The sequence below is a fragment of the Muntiacus reevesi genome, chromosome 2, assembly GCF_963930625.1.
Source record: "Muntiacus reevesi chromosome 2, mMunRee1.1, whole genome shotgun sequence".
NCBI lineage: Eukaryota > Metazoa > Chordata > Mammalia > Artiodactyla > Cervidae > Muntiacus > Muntiacus reevesi.
Window position 1 is genome coordinate 81,265,928 of NC_089250.1, and position 19,977 is coordinate 81,285,904.

Below are 19,977 nucleotides of genomic sequence, written 5' to 3' on the forward strand. Positions count from 1 at the left end.
TTTGCAGCCAAAGATGGAGAAGCTCTATACAGTCAGCAAAAACAAGACCGGGAGCTGACTGTGGCTCAGATCATGAACTCCTTATTGCCAAATTCAGACTTAAATTGAAGAAAGTAGGGAAAACCACTAGACCATTCAGGTATGACCTAAATCAAATCCCTTATGATTATACAGTGGAAATGAGAAGTAGATTTAAAGGACTAGATCTGATAGAGTGCCTGATGAACTATGGACGGAGGTTCGTGACATTGTACAGGAGACAGGGATTAAGACCATCCCTATGGAAAAGAAATGCAAAAAAGCAAAATGGCTGTCTGAGAAGGCCTTACAAATAGCTTAGGAAAAAAGAGAAGTGAAAAGAAAAGGAGAAGAGGAAAGATATTCCCATCTGAATGTAGAGTTCCAAAGAATAGCAAGGAGAGGTAAAAAATAAAAATAATTTTAAAAGGAGAATTCAGCTAGAAACACTAGAAACATGTAAAGCATAGCTATTTAGCTACAGTATATTAAGTATAAGAAAATTAGGTAAAGTCTCATTTGTTTCCTTCAAAAGATCAAATCAATCCTCTAATATCTCTCCAGGGCACTCTTATGTACTAATCTTCATTTTTTTTTTTCTGGTTCTCTGCATTTCCCAGACCTGGCTCAGTCTTTTTTCCCCCTGAGTATGTCCTCCTTTATTCACTGTGTCTTTATTTATTATTAACCTCTATATTAAGTCTTGAAGTATTTACCTATGTAAACATTGTCAAATATAGATGTCTTCATTCTGAGTTTTTATTCCCCATTTCCACTGTGTCAGGTTGTTTCTTTCTTCTAAGCTGAAAGAATGGGGGGCACAGACATCTTGGATTACTCTTATTTAAAGAAACTGAGTCAATAATATAAAAGGGTATTTGTATATAAGGGTAAGTTTATCATAATTATAATAAAATTAATAATATACAATTTTTTGCTCATTTCTAGAAGTCTGCAGGATTGTTAACCAGCTGGAACAGAGTCAGGAAATGCACAACAGACCTTTTTGGCAATCTCCATCTATCAACAACAAAACACTGACTATAGAGAGAGGTAATATATTAGGAAAAATGTTTAATTTCAGCACATACCCAGTTCCTTTTATAAAAATACCCTGTAAATGTGACACAAGTGGGATGAGTTTGAAATATATTTCAGAATTAATTATTGAGAAAAACTATTTAAGAAAGAAGTCTGATGATCTCAGTGCATATGAAAAATTATTCCTTCATAGTAACCATGAAAAAGCTCATGTGAGAGAGAAACCTTATGAATTAATTCAGAATGGAAAGTATGTCAGTCAAAATGAAGACTTCTTTCCATATGAGAAAATTAAACATGTAGAGCAGTTGTTTAAATATAAAGAATGTGGGAAAGATTTCTGTGAGAAGACAGTTTTCATCACATATAAACAAGCTCACAAAAGACAAGGTCCTTGTGAACATAATGAATGTGACAAAACATTCTGTAATTATTCAATTCTCATGGTCCATAAGATGACACAAAAAAGAGAAAGTCTTTATGAGTTTAATGAATATGGTAAAACCTTTGAAAAGGTATCTTTCTTGAAACATTTGAAGCTGAAAGATTATGAACATAATGACAAAGTGGGTAAGTTCAGCAGATCAAACTTTATTGACACAGGAGAGAAAACATTTGAATGTAACAACCTGGGGGAACCTTTCTGGGAGAAGTCAGTTCTTAATGTAACTCAGAGAACATGCATAGGAGACAAGGTGTATGAATGTAATGAATGTGAAAAAGCATTCTGTGAAAAGTCAAAACTCACCAAACATCAGAGAGTATATACAGGAGAGAAACCTTTTGAATGTAATGAATGTGGGAAATGCTTCTCTAGGAAACCCCTCCTCACTTTACATCAGAGAATCCACACTGGAGAGAAACCTTCTCTAGGAATTCACACCTCATAATTCATCAGAGAACTCACACAGGAGAGAAACCCTATGAATGTAAAGAATGTGGAAAAAGCTTCTACCATAAGTCACATTACACAGTTAATATTTTTGTAAATGCCTGTTTTCAGTTTTATTTCTATGAAAAAATTTGAAATTAGTACAAAACATAACATTTAGAATAAAGAAATTTTCTGTCCATATTTCCTAAGTTGACAGACTTCCTTCAATACAAACTTCAGCTATAATAAAACCTGAATTCTGTTAAAACCTTCACATTCAAAAAATCTTTAAGACTTTCATCTCAGTATCAATTTTCTTGTCCAATAAAATGTCATTGTTAACATAGACTGTATTATTGATATCATTCCTATTATTTGCCTGACATACAATAAGTACAATCTGTGTATGAAGGTCTCAAAAAAAAAAAATAAGATGTTGACACCTTTCCCCAGGCGTGGTATATATGACTATTAGTAGTATTAGTACTACTATTAGTAGTAGCCAAGTTCTGGAAGAAAATTTTCCTACATCTGTTTGATTCATAAGATTATCTCTTACTTATTTTTTTTTTATTAGTTGGAGGCTAATTACTTCACAACATTTCAGTGGGTTTTGTCATACATTGACATGAATCAGCCATAGAGTTATACGTATTCCCCATCCCGATCCCCCCTCCCACCTCCCTCTCCACCCGACTCCTCTGGGTCCTCCCAGTGCACCAGGCCCGAGCACTTGTCTCATGCATCCCACCTGGGCTGGTGATCTGTTTCACCATAGATAATATACATGCTGTTCTTTCTAAACATCCCACCCTCACCTTCTCCCACAGAGTTCAAAAGTCTGTTCTGTACTTCTGTGTCTCTTTTTCTGTTTTGCATATAGGGTTATCGTTACCATCTTTCTAAATGCCATATGACCCAGCAATACCACTTCTGGGTATACACACTGAGGAAACCAGATCTGAAAGAGACACGTGCACCCCAGTGTTCATTGCAGCACTGTTTATAATAGCCAGGACATGGAAGCAACCTAGATGCCCGTCAGCAGATGAATGGATAAGGAAGCTGTGGTACATATACACCATGGAATATTACTCAGCTGTTAAAAAGAATTCATTTGAATCAGTTCTAATGAGATGGATGAAACTGGAGCCCATTATCTCTTAGTTATTGTATGTCAGGCAAATAAAAAAGCACACATTAAATAATCTTCTAAGTCTCTGATTTTACTTTTGGAGAAACATATGTCAGCTCATGGTCCTCCCCATCATGAGTCATTACATGTATTTGATGAATCTGAACCCTAACTGTGTTATTACTCATGCAAATACAGTTCCTGCCTGTCTGTGTTTTCCTGTCTGCAGTTCTGTGGTTGGCTGAATCCACAGATGCAGAACCTGAGGCTATGGATGGCCTACTTTTTAGCATCTGCTGATTTTGGTATTCGAAGAGATATCCTGGAACCAATCCCCAGCAAATGCTGAGGGGTGATTGTCCTGCTTAATGGTTTGGTTCAGCCCCAGGCCTGCCTCTGGGGCATCTCAGAATGGACTAGATCCACATCAGAACAATTGCCAGGAACAGCAAGGGGTAGCTTTGAGACTGCTTCAGTAACCAGAAACATTGAGTGTGAATGAAGCTGGTGTACTGGCTAGAATACTCTAGTGTATATGACCTCAGTGCCCCCATCCAGATTCACAGGAAGCTTTTCATAGTCCGTTCTACAACCTGTAACCTTTGTCATCTTCCACAGATTCTAAATTTGGTTAATATTGATCCCACATATCTCATACTTTTACAATAATACACATGTATCATTGCATGTATATATGTGTAATAACATTGTTTAACAAGTAATATCAGTGAGAATGTTTTATGCAACTTGCTTTTGTCTTCAAATGCATGGTTTTGGTATTTATACACGTGGGTATATTTTGCTTTAGTTGATTCTTTTTAATAAAACAACCCAAACTAAAAAGTGGCAAATGATTTGAACAGATGCTTCACAAAATAAGATACACAGTGGGCAATAAATAAGTGAAAGATGCCTAACATCGTCATTCATCAGGGATATTCAAATGAAAACCACAGTTAAATAAAATAGCTATTAGAATAGCTAAATCAAAAAGTGACAATATGAAGCATTGACAGAACTGGAACAACTGCAACTCCTGCACACTGAAATGTAAAGTGGAACAACCATGTCAGAAAAGCTTGACACTGCATGTAATAACCCTAACAACCCAGAAATCTTGCTCTTCAGCATTTAACCAATCAATATAAAAACAGATGTCTTCACAAAAATACACATTAAGTTCATTACAGCTGTGTTCTTAACAATCAAAAACTAGAAACAACAGATGAATGAATAAATAAATTGTAATATATGCATACAATAGAATACCACTTAGCAATTAAAATGAAGGTGTTCACTGCTCCTTTCACACTGGGTGTCTGCATTTCCATAGTATGGTTAGAGGGACAGCCACAAGCCACAACATGGAAAACCAGTAAACTTTTGTGGGAGAATGGGGGAAAATGAGAATCTAGCATAAGTTAACAGTTTCCTAAATATAAATCATATACTTGACAGTTGCATATTTTAAAAAGTTCTTCTGTCATTGTTAATGACACAAAACTTCTCTTGTTTGAAGGCAAGACCACCACATTTTGTTTGTGTAGGGAGGGTGAGTAGGGGAATGTTCTTAAAATTGGTATCAGTTCAGTTCAGTTACTCAGTTGTGTCCAACTCTTTGTGACCCCATGGACTGTAGCATGCCAGGCTTCTGTGTCCATCACCAACTCCTGGAGCTTGCTCAAACTCATGTCCATCAAGTCAGTGATGCCATCCAACCATCTCATCTTCTGTCGTCCCCTCTCCTCCTGCCTTCAATCTTTCTCAGCATCAGGGTCTTTTCTGATAAAATTGGTATAATTATTCTTAAAAAATAGAAGTACTTCTTTGGTGAAACCTCAGTACCCATTCAGTTCACTATGATAATCTGTAAGCAGAACAGGAGTATGGTGCTGGGCCTTTATTCCAGTAAGGTCAGGTACCACATCCTTTTCTCACAGTCCTCCGAATGATTTTAAGAAAATATTCTAAAGGAGGACAAGTAAAAGCAAAGAAAAACAAAGGAGGATTTGAAGACCCCTGTTTAAGATTTATTTTTTAAAAATGCATAATATTTTGAATTAAAAAAACTGTCATCCTGTGGGCCTGCTGAACACTAGACTATGTTTTCCACCCCTTTCGTGATAAAGATCACTTCACAAAAAGAGAACTTCTGCTTACTGGCTGGGAAAAGGTCCCTTTACTTGATTTTCAAGTGCAATCTGTTGTCCAGTCCTCTAGATAAGTCTTCCCATATTTTAAACAGATACCATTTCCACTTTGTAATTACATCTAGGTTAAAATTTATTGTCTTATACTGCATCTTGAAGTAGAGTCGTTAGTGTTTGGAGTTCTAATTTTAAGCCCTCGGTGCTAGCACATTCAGTGCATCCACCACCAGCAATGGATTTGGGGATAGGAAAACATACATCCTGGTACAGAGGAACTCAGGAAAAATGGGAATTCTCCAACAGTGGTAGTCCATCTCTGTGCATGGATGGGTGTATGCTCCCTTTTGCAAGTTTTGGAGGGAGTTTAGGGATATGTTGAGAAGTGCTTTGTCATCAAGGAACAGGTGACCCCGCAGTGGAATGCAGGTCCACTTCCTGTGTTGGTGGTGATGGCAAATGCCTTCTTGTGCCATGCGGAGAAGGTATTTGAGGAGGAGGTGGTGTAAAGGGGAAAGGGCCTTTTGGGACAAAGGCATTACTATGGTCTCTTTTTCCCCCAAAGTGGGAGGTTGGAGGTATAGTGGTGAGTTTAAGAAAACATCAGGTATCCTCATGGGTTCTCATGGAGGTCACAAGGGAGAGCTTCCAGTAGGGCCTGATATAGCAGTCTGGTCTGATACGGAATATTTTGGTGAATAGGCTTTTGGCATGGGTTGCCCCGGAGGAATTTCTGGGGGGCTGTTCCAATGCTTAGACGTCATCCTAGATGGTGAAGATTCTGCTGGAGCAGACGCTTGTCATCTTAGCGGAGGAACAGGAGGGTAGGGACAGGCACTTCATCAGTGCTCTTGGTTAAACTTATAGATGATACTGAAGCAGATCTTGAATGAAAGGGCTTGAATGGTCAGAATTAGGTGTGCTGCAGACATCTGTGGTACTGGAAGAACCAGAAGCAGGAGAAGGTGTTAATGGTGTTCTTGGAGAATTTGGTGCCAATGCTATATATACTTTCTGTTTCACTTTCAGGGGTTCTACTTTAACTATTTTTCCTTGGCTCTTGCTGTGGAGGTGTGGAGTGTCTCATAGTACCTGGTCTTGGGTTTAATGGACAAATACTGGGAGCTTTTAGTGAATGGCTATATTCTTTTGGAAATCTTGAGAGAGGCTTAGTGTTTCATGATTCTGTTTCTAGGTATTTCTTGAAAAGATAGTCTGTAAATTCTTTTTCCATGCTGTTTCCCATTGGATTCAAGTTTTCAAAGAACTTCTTGATATCTGATTTTAGTCATAAACAATAAGACTGATTTAGGTATTTCTGAATTTCACCTGCCATTTTTCTGCTATGTTCTTCCCTTTGCTAAAGTTTGTAACCTCTTTTCTATGCCTTTTTAGGACCTCAGGGCTGCCTTCTTCTGTTTTCAATGTATTAGTTAGATAAATTCCAAAGAAAGGCACATATGATGGATTAATAGACCTGAGTTTTGCCAAATATTCCTTTTTTTTCCTCAAATATTTCTTACCGTGATCTTCTTGTAGTTCATGAGCTGTTTCTAAAATTTTCTTTTGTTATCTTTGTATTTTGCTCAAACATGTGGTCTAGTCTGTAAACAGGTAATAAATTAATAGCATGGCCAACCTCAAGGACACCATTGACATTGTTCAGCTCTTGAAAGACTTGCAGAATCTCAATTATTTAGCTTATCACAACTACTTTTTCTTCTAAGTTTTCGGTTTCTACATTTCTCAAACCACAGAGTGAAATTAGTAGTATGCTGGATCATTTTCAGAAGGTTAGGAGAATTAATCTTTTTTCTTCTGCCCACATACTTTCAACTAATTCTGATGATTGTATAGTTTAATATAAATCTGATTCAAGTAGAGTGAGCTGTCGAGCAATTTCTGTTGGTTTAAGGGGAGCAGGTCAAAAGTCTCTACATGGTCAAAATTCTCTCTTTCCACCAGGTCTACTTATATGCCATTCATCCCTGGGAGGTGAACTCTGAAATGTAATATTATGACCTGGTCCCTTGTCTCTTGCAATTCAGTTCTTTTCCTTTCGATTATTTTAGTGATTGATTCAACCCATTTTTTCATTGCTTTACCTCTTACTGTTCTAATAAATTCCTCTGTTAGCTGCAAAAGATCTTGAGTCTCTTTCAAAATCATAGTGGTGTACTACTCAGTGCCAACATACATTTAATGCTCACACCTGCACAGGCTGTATTCTAAACCTTTTTCAGTTCTGCACTCAAGGGCTAATCTTCTCTAAAGCTATGCAATCAGATTCTGTTGGCTCAGGCTCTGGAATTTCAAACCTTTCTATTATAGGTTCTATAGGTTTACAAAAGGATCTATGTGTTGTGAGAAATGTCTGAACAAAATTGGGACCCATGTGTATATAGTATGTGAGCCTCTCTATAAGTTTAATAACTGTTCCTGCTTTGATGATTGGAATTCCAGCTTTGGGCTACATGTTTTCTTCAAATATGATATTTTCTTCAGAGTCAGGCTCTGCAAATCTATAAACATCAGCACTAGGGAGTCTCATCTGCTCCTCCTTTTCTTCCTATAGTATCGTTACATCAAACATCTTTTCCAGTGTTCTCTGGTACAATAAAGATATCAGTGCTGCCATCCAACTGTTTTTCTCTTCATCTGACTTGGCAGAAAACATAACACTATTTTCATCTTTTAAATTATTTCAAAAGCATGCTTGTACTCACTAGTGTCATCTTTGCCATTAATTTGTAACTTTCTCATAAAAAAAACTTTTCTTTAAGGTGATATTCTGCATTGCTAGCACCAGGAAGTTTTGGCTAGTCATGATTTGAGTTACAGCAAATCATTAAGCCATCAACGAGAAGTATGTTTCTTTCATGTTTCTCCTACATGTGTAAGAGTTCCTTCCTTTACAAATTCATTGCAGCACTGTCCAGTGTCTTTTCCTCCCAACCCTCAATATTCTTCTGAATCTCGTTCATTTTCTTGATTGCTAGATGTTTCCCCTTCATTTGCTGATTATAAATCCAGCATGCAGATTCACCCAGTCTACGTTTTGCAAGACTTTTAGAACATATTTTTTTCCCCTATATCACTATGACCATTAAGCAGAGCTGTTATTGCTTGATTCAAACATTCCTTGTCTTCTTGTTCTTCACTCTTCTTATTGCTTCAGAAGTATGAAGTAATGTAGACAGTGGTAAATGGGCTAGAAGTAGCTTGGGTAAAACATATTGAACAGCTTCTTTGAAACCTTTGCCTATTGACTGAGAAGATTGAGGGCAAGAGGAAAAGGGGGTGACAGAGGAAGATGGTTGGATGGCATCACTGACTCAATGGACATGAGTTTGAGCAAACTCCAGGAGATGGTGAAGGACAGGGAAGTCTGGCATGCTGCAGTCCATGAGGTTGCAAAGAGTCGGGCATGACTTAGTGACTGAAAAACAACAAGAGTGCCACTCCAGGCTTTGATAACTGACTAAGGAAATGATCATGAAAACCAGGTCATAGAATATCTTGAGCGTTATGATTCAAATGTATCAAATGTCAGTTCCTCTGCTATCTTCAAAGCAGCTTCCTGCTAATGGATGGTGACTGCCTTCATCTGTCATTTCTACAGTATCTTCTATATGGCCCAGTAACTTTCCACCAGGTTCATGTATATCCACTATATGACCAAATGTATTTTCTACATCATTAGCTGAAAAACAGTTTTGTATTAATGACAAAGCACTCTCTAAAATCATTTATAATTTAACTTCCCTTATATATGTCAAATTTCTGCCATAAATACTTTTACAAAATCATAATAACATTGTTCTCCTGAGGTGGAAGGCTCTTTCATCAAAGATAATATATCTTCTACATCTTGATGAACCATAGCCATCAATACTTTATCAGCATATATTGCCACTTTAATATCTTGTTTTGTAATTTCATAATGCTGTATATTTTGCACCAACTTTTAAAATGTGTGCAGAAATGTATTCTAACACTGCTACTATGTAAAAAGAAACCTGGTGGTCAGTTTTACAATCTAGGGCCCCCTTTAACAAAAGATGAATTTTTTTCTACTGGGAGAGAGAAAAAAGTTTCTTCGCTTCCTCTTTTCAGTAGCCGACTGGGCATCAACTATTGCCCATTTATCAACTGCATGAGGGAAACTTTTGAACATGTGCCTCTACATCTGAAGAACTTAGGGGCTGAGCTTGACATTGCATATTTAATAATTGCAAAATTAATTCTTCAGCATACTGAAGATCATCATCGCTAGACTCAACAGTAGGATGAACTTGCCCCTGGACGTTTTTTCAACGCAGACACCACCACTTGGGCGCGTTTTCTTGAGCTAAAAACTCAAGAGCAGCTGCTGCGCCTGCATGCCCCTACGTCTGGGCAGGGAGAGGGCCAGTGGTGGCTGGGCTGGGGGAGTCACCAGAGGGAGAGCTCCCAGTGCTGAACCGGGCCACAGTCTCAGCGGATGGCCTGGATGCCGCAGGGGGCCGAGCTGCTGTGCTGGGCTAGCCCCGGAGGTGAGGCTGGGGGTGAGGCTGGCGCCTGGCCACACATCCCACAGGCACTGGCCGCGGTGAGAGAACGCAGCCGGTAGGCGGTGGTGGCGGCATCATCAGGCAACACTGCCCAGGGACCAGGCCTCTCACCCATCCCCGGCCCGCCGGCGCCACCCTAGGTTGCTCTCCACCTCGGTCGCTGGCCTCTGGGCTGGTCTGCTTAGGTCGCAGAGCCGGTGGCTGTTGGAGGGGTGTGGAGGGACGCTCCGGCCTGGCCCATTTTCTTTAAAATTGTTTTCTGTTGTCATATACTCCACAGCTATTTCCCATTATTAATATATTAATACAGTACATTTGTTACAATTAGTGAACCAGTATTGAGACGTTATTGTTGACTAAAGTTCATAGTTTAATATTTAGATTTCTTTAAGTTTTCCCTAATATCCTTTTTCTTTTCCAGAATCCCGCTTATTCACTCATCCTCATCCGTAACAAGCCACTAAATCTCCTGTCTTTATGGAATTGCCTACTGTGAACTTTTTATATGTAAATGGAATCGTGTGCTATTTGGCCTTTTTTATGTCTGGTTTTTTTTTTTTTTTTTTTGACTTAGCATGAGACTTTCAAGGGCCATCTTTTTTATATAAAAATACTTCATTCCTCTTTATGACTGAATAATATTCCATTGTGTAGTTAGTGTATTTTGTTTATCCATCCCTCAGTTGGTGGACATTTGGATTGTTTCTACTTTTTGCCTACTATAAATAATGCTGCTATAAACATACATATTTTGGGTGAATACTTGTTTATAATTAGAAGTGGAATTGCTAGTAACTGCCAAACTTTTCTACAGCAGCTGCACTATTTTACATTCCCATCAGAATATATGAGGGCTCCAATTTTTCTAATACTTAACTGCACTTGATATTGTGTATATAAAACATTTACTCATCCTCTTGGGTGTTAGTGGTATCTTACTGTGGTTTTGATTTTCATTTCCTTAATAACTTATGGTATTGAGCCTCTTTTCATGAACTTCTTGGCCACTAGCATATCTTCTTTGGTGAAATGTCTATTCAATAGAGTATTTTCTTATTTTTAACTGTTTGTTTTTGTTTCTGTTTTGTTTTGAGGTATAAAAATTCTGTATATATTCTGGATTGTATACCTTTATTGGATATATAATATGTAAATATTTTCTCTCATACTGTAGGTTGTCGTTTTACTCTTAGTAATGTAATTTCTTTGATGAAGAAATGTTTTCAGTTTCAATGAAATCCAATTTCTCTTTTTTGTGTGTTTGGATTCATGTATATATAAGAAATTGTCTAATTCAAGAGCATAATGATTTTTGCCTGTTTCCTTCTGATAGTTTCATATTTTTAGCTTTCACACTTAGGACTTTGTCTATTTTGAGTTAATTTTTGTATCTATTCTCAGGTAAATGTCTAACTTCATTCTTTTGCATGTGAAGAACCAGTTGTTCCAGGATCATTTGCTGTTTTCCTGTTGAATGATTTGTTATTACCCCACTTCCCTGGTGGCTCAGATGGTAAAGCATCTGACTACAATGCAGGAGACCCGGATTCAATCCCTGGGTTGGGAAGATCTCCTGGAGAAGGAAATGACAACCCACTCCAGTATTCTTGCTTGGAAAATCCCATGGACGAAAGAGCCTGGTAGACTACAGTCCATGGGGTTGCAAAGAGTTGGACACAACTGAGTGACTTCACTTTCACTTACCCCTATTGGAAATTAATTGAGCACAGATGTATGTGTTTATTTCTTGACTCTCAGTTCTATTTTTTTGGTCTATATGTCTATCCTTCTGTTAGTACCACACCATTTTGATTATGTAGCTTTGTAATCAGTTTAAAAATCAGATTATGTGAATCTTGCAACTTTGTTCTTTTTCTTTATTGTTTTGGCTGTTCAGCATCCCTTGCAAGTCCTTATAAATTTGAGGATCACCTTTTTCATTTCTGCAAAAGAACCTGTTTGAATTTTGATAGAGATTATAAATCTGTAGATTGTTTTTGGTAATATTGTGATATGCACAGTATTAAGGTCTTCCAATTCAGAAACATGAGATATCATTTCATTTATTTAGGTTTCTTTATTCTTTCTGTGATATTTTGTAATTTCAGTGTTAAAAGCTTTGTACCTCCTTGAGTAAATTAACTATTGATATTTATTATTTTGATGGTATTTATTATCTTTGATGAAAATGGGATAATTTTCATTTCCTTTTTAGATTTTCATTGTGTATAGAAATAATTGATTTTTGTGGGTTAATCTTATATAATGCCACTTGCTGAATTTTTTTTTAAGTTTTAATCCCTTTTGTGTTAGTTTATTGGGATTTTCTAATTGTAGCTTCACCTCATATGCCGCTCATTTCTTCAGGCAGCATCAGTCTGTAAATATTTTTGACAGATTCTGTCTAGGAAGCAGCTCTAATACTGAACCAGTTTTGAATTAGCTGAAATAAACACAAAGTTTTTGAGCTGTGCTATCAGACAGGTCAGATAAATAAACTATAAGTGTTTGTGAATGGGGTCTGCTGTGATTCTTCTAATACTGGAAACGTGGGTTATTATTTTGACACTTTATTCCTGAGCTGGAGAGTGGAAACTGTGATGGGGGCAGGTTAGAATGTCCCAAAATTTCACTGTTCTTACCAAAAATCAGCCCTGTTCCTTGAATTAGAATTCTCTGAGATTAATCCTTTGTCTGTTTCTTCGTTTGCTATTGTTTTCTCCCATTCTGAAGGCTGTCTTTTCACCTTGCTTATAGTTTCCTTTGTTGTGCAAAAGCTTTTAAGTTTCATTAGGTCCCATTTGTTTATCTTTGCTTTTATTTCCAATATTCTGGGAGGTGGGTCATAGAGGATCTTGCTGTGATTTATGTCAGAGAGTGTCTTGCCTATGTTCTCCTCTAGGGATTTTATAGTTTCCGGTCTTACATTTAGATCTTTAATCCATTTTGAGTTTATTTTTGTGTATGGTGTTAGAAAGTGTTGGAGTTTCATTCTTTTACAAGTGGTTGACCAGTTTTCTGGCACCACTTGTTAAAGAGGTTGTCTTTTTTCCATTTTATATCCTTGCCTCCTTTGTTGAAGATAAGGTGTCCATAGGTTTGTGGATTTATCTCTGGGCTTTCTATTTGGTTCCACTGATCTATATTTCCATCTTTGTGCCAGTACCATACTATCTTGATGACTGTGGCTTTGTAGTAGAGCCTGAAGTCAGGCAGGTTGATTCCTCCAGTTCCCTTCTTCTTTCTCAAGATTGCTTTGGCTTGAGGCTGTGGCTTTGGATTTGAGGTTTTTTGTATTTCCATACAAATTGTGAAATCATGTGTTCTAGTTCTGTGAAGATTACCGTTGGTAGCTTGATAGGGATTGCATTGAATCTATAGATTGCTTTGGGTAGTATACTCATTTTCACAATGTTGATTCTTCCAATCCATGAACACAATATATTTCTCCATCTATTTGTGTCCTCTTTGATTTCTTTCATCAGTGTTCTATAGTTTTCTATGTATAGGTCTTTTGTTTCTTTAGATAGATATACTCCAAGGTATTTTATTCTTTTTGTTGCAATGGTGAATGGTATTATTTCCTTAATTTCTCTTTCTGTTTTCTCATTGTTAGTGTATAGGAATGCAGTGGATTTCTGTGTGTTAATTTTATATCCTGTAACTTTACTATATTCATTGATTAGAATGGGAGAAAATAATAGCAAACGAAGAAACAGACAAAGGATTAATCTCAAAAATATACAAGCAACTCCTGCAGCTCATTTCCAGAAAAATAAATGACCCAATCAAAAAATGGACCAAAGATCCAAACAGACATTTCTCCAAAGAAGACATACAGATGGCTAACAAACACATGAAAAGATGCTCAACATCACTCATTATCAGAGAAATGCAAATCAAAACCACAGTGAAGTACCATTACATGCCAGTCAGAATGACTGCTATCCAAAAGTCTACAAGCAATAAATGCTGGAGAGGGTGTGGAGAAAAGGGAACCCTCTTACACTGTTGGTGGGAATGCAAACTAGTACAGCCGCTATGGAGAACAGTGTGGAGATTTCTTAAAAAACTGGAAATAGAACTGCCCTATGACCCAGCAATCCCACTTCTGGGCATACACACCGAGGAAACCAGAACTGAAAGAGGCACATGCACCCCAATGTTCATTGCAGCACTGTTTATAATAGCCAGGACATGGAAGCAACCTAGATGCCCATCAGCTGATGAATGGATAAGAAAACTGTGGTACATATATACCATGGAATATTACTCAGCCATTAAAAAGAATTCATTTGAATCAGTTCTAATGACATGGATGAAACTGGAGCCCATCATACAGAGTGAAGTAAACCAGAAAGATAAAGACCAATACAATATACTAACGCATATATCTGGAATTTTGAAAGATGGTAACGATAACCCTATATGCAAGACGGGAAAGGAGACACAGATATATAGAACAGACTTTTGGACTCTATGGGAGAAGGCGAGGGTGGGATGATCTGAGAGAACAGCATCGAAACATGTATATTATCAAGTGTGAAACAGATCACCAGTCCAGGTTGGATGCATGAGACAATTGCTCGGGCCTGGTGCACTGGGATGACCCAGAGGGATGGGATGGGGAGGGAGGTAGGAGGGGGGTTCAGGATGGGGAACACATGTAAACCCATGGCTGATTCATGTCAATGTATGGCAAAAACCACTACAATATTGTAAAATAATTAGCCTCCAACTAAAAAAAAAAAAAAAAAACTGGAAAAAAAAGAACTCTCTGACTTGGTTGCAGGGTTTTAATTTAATTAGATTTCATAAAATTTATTCTGACAGTTTTTGCCCATATTTTTGTTGCTTTTATGGAATTGCATAATTTTGAATTCCTTATTCCACCATTTTTACTGAAACCACTATGATCTATTTTGCATTAATTTTTATTAAATATGTAAGTCCGTGTATGTTCACTTTTTTTGGATGTGGATTTCTAGTTGTTCACATCCATTTGTTGAAACGACTACTTTTTTCCATTGAATTCTGGTAAGAATGACCTGGATTCTTAGAGGTGACTCTGTAAAGGTACAGAGAAAGAATGTAAGTTCCACCAAGCAGGACTATTGTTTCCTAAGTCCAGATCTTTTTCAGTATCTCTAAGGCTTTTGAGATGAATAGGGAAGATTTTGTGGTTGGTAAAAAGGATAAGTGAAATTTGACTTGCTTCTGCAACTGCAGTTTTGTTCTTGTGAAGACTAAATTTATAAAACAATACCAGTTTTTTTAAATTCCTCAAGAAATTGGGTTGCAACTTGAATCACATCAAGAAGCTAACCCATCCATCAGACTATATTATCTTTAGTTTGCTCCTTTCTTTATATTAGAGAGAAGATCCTCAATCAAGATGGAAATCAGAAGATTCCATTGGTCTAGATTTACAGCTGTTTCACTTTGGATGGAATGCTTTTCTTTCCTTCTGGTTACACAGTTTCATTTTAGCTTACGGGAGAAGGCCTTTTAAAAGTTCCTGTGAGGGTCTGAATATCAGCTTCCAGTTTGATCAACTGCTGACAATAGAGCTACTTAAAAGAAAAAAAAAAATTTTTTTTTCAAATAGCTTGTCAGGTTTCAGTAGAGACAAACAGTAACTATTTCTGGCAGTATTGAACAACCTCTTGGTCATAAGTGAAGTCACTCAGTCGTGTCCAACTCTTTGCGACCCCGTGGACTGTAGCCCGCCGGGCTCCTGTGTCCATGGGATTCTCCAGGCAAGACTACTGGAGTGGGTTGCCATTTCCTTCTCCAGGGGATCTTCCCAACCCAGGGATCGAACCCGGGTCTCCTGCGTTGCAGGCAGGCGCTTTATTTGCTGAGCCTGAGAAGCCTTGCCAAAGAGTGTACAGAAGATACTACCCTTCAAGATGCAGAACCACTCCCAAAGATAGCAAGAAAGTAAGACAGTTCCTGAGAGCTAGCAATGGTTGATAGACCCCTAGCCACAGATGAGGTGCAACCCACTTTTTCCATCAGGCCATATTTTTTGGCCCCCAGACTGGCAGTTGAGCTGCCTACATATGTAAGAATCAATAGTTTGCATGTTCCAGTGATAGCTTATGGTAAATGATGTCAGATTTGTAATCTCTGAAGAAGATTTAGCTTCCGGACCAGGGACCAGGCTTGATCACTCAAGAGGTTTTGTGTAGCAGAGTTTTATTAAAGTGAAAAAGGGACAGAGTAAGCTTCTGACATAGACATCAGAAGGGGGATGGAGAGTGCCCAGTTGGATAGTCTTAGCAAGGGAATTATGTACTTTTTAAATTGGTGATTACAATAAATCAAAAGAATGTCTCAAGTTTGTAAAGATCTTACTAGACCCACCCCCACAATTTACATTTTAAGATGACAGGATTAGAATTAACAATAGAAAGATTTTACCAGACCCACTCTCATAATATACATTTTAAGATAACAGGATTAGTCAGAAAGTTTTCAGGAAGGAGAAACTGCCCTTAAGCAGGATACAGCATTGTTACGTAATCCTTACTAAGACTAAGGAATGTAGAGAAAGCTTGTCCTTTCCTCCTCGTTGAGAATTCCAGTCCCCTATCTCCTCCTCAAGGGCCCCAGATCCCGCTCTTCTCCTCGGTTACCCCGGACTTATTGTCAACCTGCCTAGGAATTGACTCACCAGGCAGGCAGAAAACCAAGCTAGGTTCTCAGCACACAAAACAAGACAAACAGGAAGGCAGTAGTTGTCCTTGGGAGAGAAAGGATGACAACCAGTCAGTCAGTCAGTTCAATTGCTCATTCGTGTCCAACTCGTTGTGACCCCATGGACTGCAGCATGCCAGGCCTCCCTGTCCATCACCAACTCCTGGAGTTTACTCAAACTCATCTCCTCTGAGTTGGTGATGCCATCCAACCATCTCATCCTCTGTTGTCCCCTTCTCCTCCCATCTTCGATCTTTCCCAGCATCAGGGTCTTTTCAAATGAGTCAGTTCTTCGCATCAGGTGGCCGAAGTATTGGAGTTTTAGCTTCAGCATCAGTCCTTCCAATGAATATTCAGGACTGATTTCCTTTAGAATGGACTGGTTGATCTCCTTGCGGTCCCGTAGGTATCTCAAAACTAAATCCATGAAAATCTGAATTTGGAAAGAAAGGGACAACGTGAGAATTTACTTTCCTCTCTTAAACAGGCTCTATATAGATCCAGGACAGTTGACTCTGGTAGGAATTCTTTGCTGGCTTCTGCCAGTTTTCCTAGGATCCCATCTGCAGGTTCTGGGATGAGTGAGGTTTAAAATGAAGAGTTTTGCCCCCAAATCTACCATTGTTTGCTAGAGTTTTCCACTAATTTTTGTTTTGTCACAAGAGAGAGGAAACATGGGTGAGTCCTTGGAACACACCATCAAGTGAGTGTCCTTGTATTCAAGCAGGAAAGAATTCAAGAATGAGACAAAGTAAAGGGAAAGCAAATTTATTTAGAGGGATACATATTCCATAAGCAGAATGCGGACTAGCTCAGAGACTGGCTCTTGGGTATAGGGTTGTTGGTTTTTATGGGATGGGTAATTTAAAATGCTAATGAGTGGAAGGAATGTTCTAACTGTTTTGGGGAAGGGTGGGAATTTCCAGGAATTGGGCCACTGCCTGCTTTTTGGCCTTTTATGGTCAGTCTTGGAGCTGCTGTGGTGCCTGTGGCTGTCATTTAGCATATGCCTGTGTTTTACAGTGAGGATAAAATGAAGCTTAAGGTATACTGCAAGTCAAATCTTCTGCCATCTCAGGTCTGACTCTTGCAATCCTTTGTGACCCCATGGACTATAGCCTGCCAGGCTCCTCTGTCCATGGGATCTCAGACCTAGTTGGTTCTAATAAGTTTTGTGTTGTATCCTGTTTTTTTAAAGGTTGTGTCTCCCTCCTCATTCTTTGAACATTTGTGCCCTGTTCCCCCTTTCTTTCCTGTCTCAGTTTCTCTTGGACGTTTAAGGAAATAATTGCTAGCAGTTTACTGGAGGATTCCTCAGAGTCCTGTCAACTTTAGGAGGGCCCCATGTGGGGACTCTACTTTTGGAGTGAAAATGGAGGCATCCAAGTTGTTGTGGAAGGACTTGACAAAGTTTTCAAGGACATTCTTTTTTCCACTAACATAGTTTATTGCAAATGAGACACTGATTTCCGGGTCAGTGTTTTATTCCTGGACACCTAAGAGGGTGAAACAGGAGGCTCACATGTTCTAGGTTTCTGGATTTGGAGTTGTTGCAGTTATAAGACCACTAACTTGGTGGTATTTTACTTATGGTATTATAGTTTCTTCAGAGTAGAAAAGCAATTCAGATAGTAGACTAAGTATTCAGTTAAAGGAGAATAGAAGGGGTGTGGTTGGAGTCACATTAATCATTTAGTCTTTTAGGTACCTCTTTTTTTTCTCTAATTTTTTATTAGCCTTTTGCAGTGAATCTTTCAGAGATGCTGTTTTGGAATCTTAAACTCTTTTGGAGGCTTCTGTGTATAAAATAAGTATCCATTCTGTTTGATTTGGGAGCTCTTTCTTTCAAGTGCATTTCTTAAATGAATGATCTTATCTAGTTGGAACATTCCTCATAATGGCCATTGTAATTCTAGATGATCTCAGTAAAATTTCCCATTTTGGGGGACTATAGCTTTTGAGACCCACAGTTCTTAAATATAAATAAGAAATATTCTGGAAGGTGGTGTACTCAATTCTTTGAAATTTGAAGATCTCATTTTTTTAGCTAATTTTTGATCCAAAGCAAACCATTCAATATCATGGTAATCCAAGCCTATGCCCCAACCAGTAACGCTGAAGAAGCTGAAGTTGAACGGTTCTATGAAGACCTACAAGACCTTTTAGAACTAACACCCAAAAAAGATGTCCTTTTCATTACAGGAGACTGGAATACAAAAGTAGGAAGTCAAGAAACACCTTGAGCAACAGGCAAATTTGGCCTTGGAGTACAGAATGAAGCAGGGCAAAGGCTAATAGAGTTTTACCAAGAGAACACACTGGTCATAGCAAACACCCTCTTCCAGCAACACAAGAGAAGACTCTACACATGGAAATCACCAGATGGTCAACACCAAAATCACATTGATTATATTCTTTGCAGCCAAAGATGGAGAATCTCTATACAGTCAGCAAAAACAAGACCGGGAGCTGACTGTGGCACAGATCATGAACTCCTTATTGCCAAATTCAGACATAAACTGAAGAAAGTAGGGATAACCACTAGACCATTCGGGTTTGACCTAAGTCAAATCCCTTATGACTATACAGTGGAAGTGAGAAATAGATTTAAAGGACTGTATCTGATAGACAGAGAGCCTGATGAACTATGGACAGAGGTTCATGACATTGTACAGGAGACAGGGATCAAGATCATCCCCATGGAAAAGAAATGCAAAAAGGCAAAATGGTTGTCTGAGAAGGTCTTACAAATAGCTGTGAAATGAAGAGAAGCTAAAAGCAAAGGAGAAAAGGAAAGATATTCCCATTTGAATGCAGAGTTCCAAAGAGTAGCCAGGAGAGATAAGAAAGCCTTCCTCAGCAATCAGTGCAAAGAAATAGAGGAAAACAACAGAAAGGGAAAGACTAGAGATCTCTTCAAGAAAATTAGAGATACCAAGGGAACATTTCATGCAAAAATGGGCCCAATAAAGGACAGAAATGGTATGGACCTAAAAGAAGCAGAAGATATTAAAAAGAGGTGGCAATACCCAAAGCAATCTATAGATTCAATGCAATCCCTATCAAGCTACCAACAGTATTTTTCACAGATCTGGAAAAAATAATTTCACAATTTGTATGGAAATACAAAAAACCTTGAATAGCCAAAGTAATCCTGAGAAAGAAGAATGGAACTGGAGGAATCAACCTGCCTGACTTCAGGCTCTACTACAAAGCTACAGTCATCAAGACAGTATGGTACTGGCACAAAGACAGAAATATAGATTAATGGAACAGAATAGAAAGCCCAGAGATAAATCCACAAACCTATGGACACCTTATTTTTGACAAAGGAGGCAAGGATATAAAATGGAAAAAAGACAACCTCTTTAACAAGTGGTGCTGGGAAAACTGGTCAACCACTTGTAAAAGAATGAAACTCCAACACTTTCTAACACCATACACAAAAATAAACTCAAAATGGATTAAAATTCTAAATATAAGACCAGAGACTATAAAACTCCTAGA

General features: G+C 38.2%; 2 pseudogenes; one reads left to right on the forward strand and one right to left on the reverse strand.

Annotated features, from left to right (window-relative positions):
* LOC136159720 (zinc finger protein 33B-like) overlaps positions 1–19,977 on the forward strand; it is a 42,224-nt pseudogene that overhangs the window by 19,771 nt on the left and 2,476 nt on the right.
* LOC136159712 (son of sevenless homolog 1-like) lies at positions 5,495–9,599 on the reverse strand (annotated as a pseudogene).